Source organism: Tenebrio molitor, chromosome 1, assembly GCF_963966145.1.
Source record: "Tenebrio molitor chromosome 1, icTenMoli1.1, whole genome shotgun sequence".
Lineage (NCBI taxonomy): Eukaryota > Metazoa > Arthropoda > Insecta > Coleoptera > Tenebrionidae > Tenebrio > Tenebrio molitor.
In genome coordinates this window covers 28,965,365-28,974,472 of record NC_091046.1, presented here as the reverse complement: position 1 = coordinate 28,974,472, position 9,108 = coordinate 28,965,365, and the positions used below count along the sequence as shown (strand labels likewise).

The window sequence follows — 9,108 nt, the reverse complement described above, 5'->3', positions numbered from 1 at the left end:
TTCACGATTTAAAATATTTTATTTTATACTGTCCGGTAGATGTTCGATTACATTATCCATTTGAGTCCGGTAGGTTAGTTATAACAGTATCAGAGACTGTTTTATTTATACAAATCAAATCTGACATTGAAAAGTGCAAAAGTCGAAAAATATTCACTTGAGTGCTTCGAAATGATCGAGTTGTAATACGAAAGTTGATTAGCAACCACGAATGTCATTTTTTAAAATGGTTGCAAGTTGCTCGTCAGAAGTTGACGACTCATGTTGACATTTGATATAAAAATAAAAAATGTGACACTAGTATTCGCCGTTGTCTTAAAAATTTAAAAAAAAAAAAAAAAAACATTTGAAGGACAATAAAAAATTATCGAAAAATTATCGCTGTAATTCAAAAAATAAAGCCTTACGATTGGTCGAAAATGATGATGAATGAAATAATCACATATTATATCCCAAGTGTAAAATTTTTTATCGGAAATTTTTTTGCTAATGAACGAAAACATCCATAAATGAGGTCAGAAGACCAATTATTAGCAAATAAGAGCACGAGACGAAGTCGAGGGCTTTTATTTGATAATAATAATTGGTCCTCTGACCGAATAATTTATGGATGTTTGAGTTCATTAGCAAAAAAATTGCCGATATTAAAATTTTGCACGAGGGGTATACGGCTGATTATTTCCTGAATAGAATGAAAACAAACGCATTATTTCCAATTCTTTTTATTCAAAATAATTAAATAAAAAAAAATCAGGTACCGGTATTTTTTTTCAGATTATTGCACATTGCATTTTAGAGAAATTTTATCGGGTTATTTTTTGTTTTCTCGTTTTGATTGGTCAATATTTGTCACGCAATTGGTTGCTAAACACATGAAGGAAATACTCATTGTAAAAAACAATAGCAACGGCCATTACCACAGGAAAAAAGATGATGCGATTTTCACAAAATACATAATATGATTTTTTATTTTTGCAATAAAATTATGATACAGAACAGACTTCTAGTATGAAATAATAGTATACTATTACTATTAGATACATGAGCAAGTACAGAATAAGTAAAGAATAAAAATCGTTACTTGCGAGTACATAATATAATCCTATACTTTATCTATAGCAAATTTTTTTGACTAATAAACCGATAATATTCAATTATTCACCGAAGGGACACAAGATGAAACCAACCGTTTCATTGTAATTTGACCTTAAAAATATTTTACCATAAGGGTCATTTTTGTCTCATTCATAATTCTTGACAAATCAGGTAGAAACTCCGAACTAAAATTCATTCCCTCATCTGCAGGGAGTAAATGCAGATTTAATCGTAATACTTTGGGAAAATACAACTACACAATGCTGCACCCTGTATTTGGTGAATTTTATAGTTTTATTAGTCGGACCTTCAAAGTCAGAAAAATGTCCTATACGATCAAATTGTAGGTATATTATGTACCTACAAAAAAATACTAAAACAAATTCTTAGCTCAATATTTTTAATTTTTTAAAATTTAATGTTCCTTTTGTTAAAAAAAAATCGGGAGAATTACAAAGGAAAATCGGAAAATTAGGGCAAACTTCAAAAATTATAATTTTTGTATGCACTCTCGATCATAACTGACGACATATTTAATTGATTTTTTTTTTGTTCGGTTTGTTCCCGGGATGGAAATAACTCAATTGAAAAAATATTTTTGGAAAATTTGGAGAAAAATCTGGAAAAACGCATTCCAGCCTAAATTAAAATACATCCGTTTTTACTATTCTGTTGTTTCGCGATCTGTCCAACAAATGTAATTATTTTATTTTTATACCAATTTATTTCGCTATCGGATTGTTCTCTTGAACATCGATCTTGCAATCGAAATGTAAATAAAACACCTTGAGATTCATTGTTATTTCAAATTTAATGGAAGAAAATAAATCATCATCACAAACTAATTTACTGAAATTTGGATTGGACAAGACAACGTCTGTCGGGTCAGCTAATAAATAATAAAATGGAATGAAACAACAGTTTGCAGTGCAGCCAATTCAGATTTGGCATTGTAGGACTTGTCTTTCCAACACAAAATTTTATCTCCGTATTTAGGTACGGAACAGGACAGGATCGTAATCCTCCACCCTCTATTGAGCGTCTGTGACTAATTCAAGGTACCTGCGTCTCTCGGTTTGTTTGACCCGTTTGACCAAAATATAAATTTGTAAATAGAGGACCCACTGCACATCAACTAAGAAATTTCTTTTAGGTAAACGCGAGACTCTTGGAAATCAGTACAAGTTACCAGATCTTAGGTCAAAACAAGAGTGTCTAAAAACTAACTAAAATCGCATTTATACATCCCCTTTCTTACATCTGGCATCCATCTATCACCTCACTCACCCAACGCCCACACCAAATACACAAACCACATGCACCCGCAAAAGACCACAACGGTCATATCAGTCCCAGCAAATTTACACACTAACCATAAAACATGTCAACTGTTTCTAACACCCATGGGAAACGCAGAGGGCTGTCTTAGATCTGTCGACAAGTGTGACTAATGGACATTTGCCCTCGTTTCGCATAAGTGAAAACTACCACGGTCCTAACAAAAAAAAAGGAACTTATCTCTAATTAATCCATTTTTCAACATCTGTAACACGTGCAACAACCTTTTATGACCCAGTCCACAATGCGCTAGATAAAGAAGCACAATGCGTCTGGAAGGAAGGCGAAGGAAGCCATTGGCCTAGCGTCTATATTCAGAAACCTTTTATGACTCTGTAGTTTTCGCGGGCGGGTACACTTATTTGAATTAGTGCCATCTCCAGTCTTTTCTCCCTCCACGATTGGACCCATTCATCGATCACCAAAATAATTATTTAAAAATAAAACATTCGTGCATTCTGTGGTATGACGCCATCCTGATGAAACACGACTCTGTTCAATACTGCTAATGGCATCTCATCCAGAAAGTTGCATATTTTGTTTGATAATAAATAATATGATAATTTGTTTAGTTAAGACCACAGACAATTAAACTATAGTAAGACACTTCAATCCCATATAATAATGTTGGAATAGCTTCGACGGTGCTGCTGCGCACGCATTTGGCCAAAACACTCCGTCGTATTTATTCGTAAAATTTCGATTATTACCGTTGTATTTAAAACAGTCAAAAAATATTTGTCAAATGTGACACTTTTCTGAAAAAAATAAAAATGTACTTATTAAAGATATAAGACTTTCTGTGAATAAAAAGGTAGGAATTAGTGCCATTTATTAAATGAAAGTAATTACAATAGCCAACGTTTTCAGTATTGAGAAATTATCAATAAGAAAACAATAAAGATTTGTGCAATTTGTGAACCTGCTACGTAATTTATAAAGGTAAAAACTTAAGTGATGAAACTTCTTAATAAAGTTATACTTTCAGTTTCAATTCAAGACAAAAAGAAACCAAACAATAGTGTGTGCCCCGGTACCTATTCTTTTAAGGAGCATGACAAGTTAAAATTGAAACTAAAATACACAGTGGGCCAAAAAAAAAACGGTAAAAATTTTGTTCGTTCATATCTTCCTGAGTTATTAAGTTTTTTAAATGATTAATATACCAGTGAAAAACCCAATATTTATAGAAAAGATGAAGGCCTCTTGCTGTGCAGAGATAGTCCTAACTCAAAAGTTGTGCGTCATAACATGAAGACATGCAAAAATTCTGGTTTTGAAGATTACCTATCTCAATTATGAGTTTCCAGATATGGTTCAATATGCCCTCCATTTTTATTAGCTATCATTTGTAATCGTCTTTGTCCGTCCCCAATTGCAGAAGCTACATATTTGTCTCTGAGGTACTTAGCTGATTCCAGCATTCCGTTCAGGAGCCTTCAGCTCAAGGTATATGATTGTTTGTGCCGCTCGGTGCGATGTTGATGTTGCTCCATCTATCACTAGTGAAGACGATTGCAAATGGTAGCTAATAAAAATGGGGAGCATATTGAACCATATCTGTAAAACTTATAATTGAGAGAATTTTTGCATGTCTTCATGTTGTGACGCACAATTTTTGAGTTCTGGACAACAACAATCTTCTCCATAAATATTGAGGTTTTCACTGGTATATTACTCATTAAAAACAGATAATAACTCAGGAAAATATGAGCGTACAAAATTGGTACCGTTTTTATCGACCCACTATGTATATATGTATAACAGAAGAGTTGTGTGTTGTGTTGCCAAAATTTACGATCTAAGTGTATTTTTGAATAAAAGAAGTATTGGAAGGAAATTACGTATCGCCTTAGAACGAAAAATTAATTTTCATGGTTTATATGTAAAAGCCATTTTCTGGAAATTAAAACAAAATTGTTGGATGCATCAATCAATTTGATCATTTATAAAAAAAAACTGCAGGACGTAAGAGAATTAAAAAAAAAATCGTCAAAGAGATGTTACTTACGAAGCAAATGGGGATTTTCTGAATATTTAATTTTAGTTTTGGTCTAGTTTTTAATTTAATTCATTTATTGTTAATTTTTCTTATAATTAATAAAACGTTGTGCATTTTAAAGACATTTTACATTTGAAATTAATATTAAATGAGGACAAAATTATTAATTTAAACAACTCCATCAAGCATGCTTTATAAAATTAGTTCGGCCAACTGCTCGCGCCGCGCTGGAATCGTGTTTCCAAAAATTGGGTAGCAATGCGACGTCTTACTATAGTTTAATTGTCTGTGGTTAAGACTGCTATCAATAAAAAAGGGACCCACTAGTCCAATCTACCTCCAAAAATGTCACACCACACATTAACACTAAACCATCTTTGGAAATTTTCTTCCACAACAACAATATTATTATTATTTTTATTTTTGTTACTTATTATTTTTATTAGACTGTTTTGACAAATGACGTGACTGACAAATATCCAGAGCTTACTTGGTCATTTCGAGTCAAAAATTGGGTGCAAGAATATTTTTTAATTTAGTTTTCATTTATTCAAACCGAATAAAAAATATGCATCAAAGGTTTTCACCCGGTATATTAAATTACAAAATTATTGTTCTAATAGGTGTAATTTTTTTGACTGGCTAGCATCAACAATTTCGGGAAGCAAACATTTTACATTAAATGACTTCAATGCATTTTCCATTTTCTGCTTTCAAAAATTATCATCGTTGTTTATATGTTCAATTTTTATCTCCCCGTAGCCAGTCCACACACCTAATATGCATGTTTTCTTGCCAGTGATACGCAGTTGCTCCTGAGTTTGGTAGTACCAATCATGATTTTTGTTTAAAACAATTTTGCCGCTGTTATTTTTTCCCAGGCTTTTATGTACATAATAACTTTTTGTTCAATGGCGTCGTTTGGAGACATTTTTTTAATACAGGTCTCCCTAAAAAAGAAGACCAGTCCATAGTTCCTTTATTTATCGGACGATTTTAATGATCGATGGACCAAATTAAATGGTTGTGAATAGGCTATAAGATGGCATATTAAATTCACGTATAGCCCTCAGTGCTTCAAGGTTAAACTGTCAAAAAAAAAATTTTCAAACGGGAATACATACGTTTTTTTAGAAATTCTAATAGAGATTTTGATTCTGAAAACAACAATACAGGGTGTTTCTGAAATACGTGTGTTAATTTTAACTGGTAATAGAACTCGTCAAAAGAAACAACTTTTCTATCTACCATTTTGCCGAAAAACGATATTTAATTCCAAAAAAAATTGGAGAGATTTTTCACTAAAATAGCCCTACGCCACTAAATACTGCAATGGCTAATTGAGATCAGCGCTAATATGAAAAAAACATCCATTTTCATCCAGAAAACGTGTTTTAACGCCGAAATCGAAATTCAAATAAATCTACCCGTATAGCAAAAAATCCACTTCGTAAGAATCTGGTTGTTTTACGTTTTTAGGTAACTTAGTTTTGGAGATATGAACGGTTTTAGGAAAATCTTTCCTAGTTTTTTAAGCCATTACGCAACGTTTTTCGCCAAAATGGCAGAGAGAAAAGTTGTTTCAGAAACACCCTGTATATCACAAGTATAACCTCGTATAAAAAAAAATAACACTAACTTTTGAAACAAATGACGAGCACCAAGCGAGAAGCTATCAAAATGCATTGCGTTACAGTGTAATAACAACCAAATTAAGTTTAACATAAAATAAAATTTAACATAAAATAACATTTTTAATTTACAATGCGAAAATTTCTGATAACAATGCGGAATCTGGAAAAGTGCCCCGAATGCTTGCAGCGTTTCCACGTTGAATGGCAAGGGAAATCCTCTCAAAAAGGAATTTCTTAGATTTTGAATCCCCTGATTCCGCGATAAGTCGGTCTCCGATGACATTAATAAAATCTATTGTTTCTTTGCACCAAGGGCCTAAGGTTTCAAAGGCTAAACCTTTAAATATGTAGTTTGACGAAATAATTGAACGATATTTGTTATGTTTGCGTTTGCAAGCCATTTCAGCGGCAAAACCTGAGACTTCAGATGTTTTCAATACGTAACTGTCTGCAAGTGTATCTACGACAGTAACGTCCCAAACCAAAGGTTGACCTTTATTCCACGGTATTAAAGTCATCCCATCAGGGCGTTTTCCGTCATCACGAGATAGTCCGTTTGGTTCTAAAGTTGAATTAACATGAATAGAAGTCAAAGACCGGTTGATAATAGAATTAATTTCAGTGTGTCTTGAAAATCTACCACTGCTTTTGGAACAAATTAGACCGTGAATACCAATTTCATCAACTTTCGCATTGCATTTGCAAATATGAGGTGTACAAAGATTACAACCCAATCTTAAACCAATACAAACTTGGAAGGAAGTGTTATCTAAAAGAGTACCAATATTAGGAGAAGGTATTGCATGTAACCAAGATCCTGATTCTCTGCATTGCAAAGCCTTAAAACGAGCCAAGTCCCTAGATGAATTCAAGATTAAGTCATTGTCAATTATTCTTTTGATATTGATATTATCCCAATTCTTCTGAAATTGTGGAATTGTTGGTCTTTCGTTCTCATTTTCTACATCCCAGACTGCTAAAGCTTCATCATAATGGTGAATAATAAGCTCATTATCCTTTGAATTTAGTAATTGAGAAACAAGCTTTTTAACACCATGAACTGAAGATAGGAAAGCAGGGAGGCAAATATCGGAAATGCGGCGAATTCCCAGTCCACCAAATCTAATCTGTAAAGTGGACTGACACCATTGTAAATCAGTTAAACGTAAATTAAGTATTTTTTCTAAAGAAGACTTTAAAGAAGAATCAATGGAATTAACGTAATTAGAAAATTTCCAAAAAGGAGTTGTTCTTAATAAAAAATTAAATTTTGGTATGAAAAGACAGTTCTTGATTAAGGTATAAGCCACGTGTCTGCTAAGAAATTCAGCTTTATTTAAAAGATTTTCAACTGTAATAATAGTTTTTTCGACAGTGTTTTTGAAGCCTTGGTCAAAGATTGGAGAGCCTAAAAGAGATAAACTTCCTCGGTCACAAATTTTAATACCTGGTGCTAAATTTTGAAATTCCTTTATGACTTTTAAATCTGTGTCTCCAGAACAGCTAAAGATCTCGCATTTGTTAAAGTTTAATTCAAGACCAATTTTTCTGGATAAATTGATAACTTTCTTAAAGTCGGACAAAACTACTTCTGGGTAATCAGCTAGGGTTCCATCATCTAAATACCAAATATTCAAAGATAAAATAATTGGTTGAATGGCAAGACTAAAAATCATAGGACCACAAGGATCTCCTTGTTGAGCTCCAACAGAAGAAGAAATTAAATGATCACCAAAAAATAAAGTTGAAGGATTCCTATAGCATTGATAAAGATAAGGGTAAAGAAGTGGGGTACGACATTGGACTTCTTTCAGAATACAATCTCGTTAAGTTAGGTGGAAAAACAAATGACAAATAATAACATAGGGATTGCGCAAAGATGCCGCCAATGTTTTGCCCAAAATGGAGCGCATGGACGATAGTAGCGTTTTTTAACTTTTTTTTTGTATTTTTGTTATGTAAATGTATACTTGTGATACACTGTTGTTTTCAGAATAAAAATCTCTATCCAAATTACTAAAAAAACGTATTTGTTCGCGTTTGAAAAAAAATATTTTCATAGTTTCATAGTCCTTGGGACTATACATGAATTTATGAGTTATGGATTCGTTTTCTTTTTTGGGGATCCTGTATAAGCTGTATGCGGGCACTTTATCGTCATACATTTTTCATACTTCGATATTTAAATTGAATTCATAGTTTGATCATTATGAAATGAATCCATTTTCAAATTTTAGTACATATTTTTTATGTGTGTAAATGTTTACTTAGAGATCTTTGGCATTAGGCGAACAATAGAGTCATAAATGTACCCTCGACCTACAGCTGAACGAGGTTTCTGTGAAAACGGCAATGAGTAAGACAAGAAGGCTAGCAAGAAAAGGATAGTGTGCTTTTGAATCGAAATTTGGAGACAAATCGTTCCGGCAAAATTACAGATTGATGAACAGTCGGATTCCAATGGGTTTTTTTTTTGAACGATATAAAAACCTACAATTTGACCGGATGATTTGTTAAAATACGCACTGTGAGCAAAGATATGCCTGATTTTCAGATTCCTATAAACACTCGTTTACTAGTTTTTGGTCCTTAAAATTGCTATTTTGAAAAATCATACGGTCAGTTTGTAGAAAAAAGTGCAAGGATTTCAAAAATATAAATTTGATTCGGAAAAATTGAAAAATAACGGAGATATGATGCCGGAACTATACATTGAAAATCCCATAAGAGCGGTAGGGTGAGGACTCCTCTTAAGAAGCTACTAACTGGTTGGTTAAGACACTGTATAGGTGGATTATCTAAGTGGTGCATAAATTAACAGGAGCCACTTCGTCTTTCGGTCCCGGTCCCTACTATTCTGTAGTCTGTTCAAGTCAGTTACCTGTTTTGTTAAATTGGATTAAAAATTGTATTGTTCTATTGCAAACTAGTAAAACTGACAACAATGCACTAGACAATGACGCAATTTATAACCTCAAACTTAGAAAAACATAACCTAATTCAACAGACAGCGTTACTGCCAACTTAAATGCACTTTTT

The 9,108-nt window shown here is 32.8% G+C and overlaps 1 long non-coding RNA gene across 1 annotated transcript; it reads left to right on the top strand.

Annotated features, from left to right (window-relative positions):
- Positions 1-2,888: 2,888 nt before the first annotated feature.
- Positions 2,889-4,555, top strand: LOC138134538 (uncharacterized). Its single transcript, XR_011160752.1, has 3 exons — positions 2,889-3,247; positions 3,304-3,375; positions 3,422-4,555. It is a non-coding gene; the product is annotated as an uncharacterized lncRNA (long non-coding RNA).
- The last annotated feature ends 4,553 nt before the right edge of the window (positions 4,556-9,108 follow it).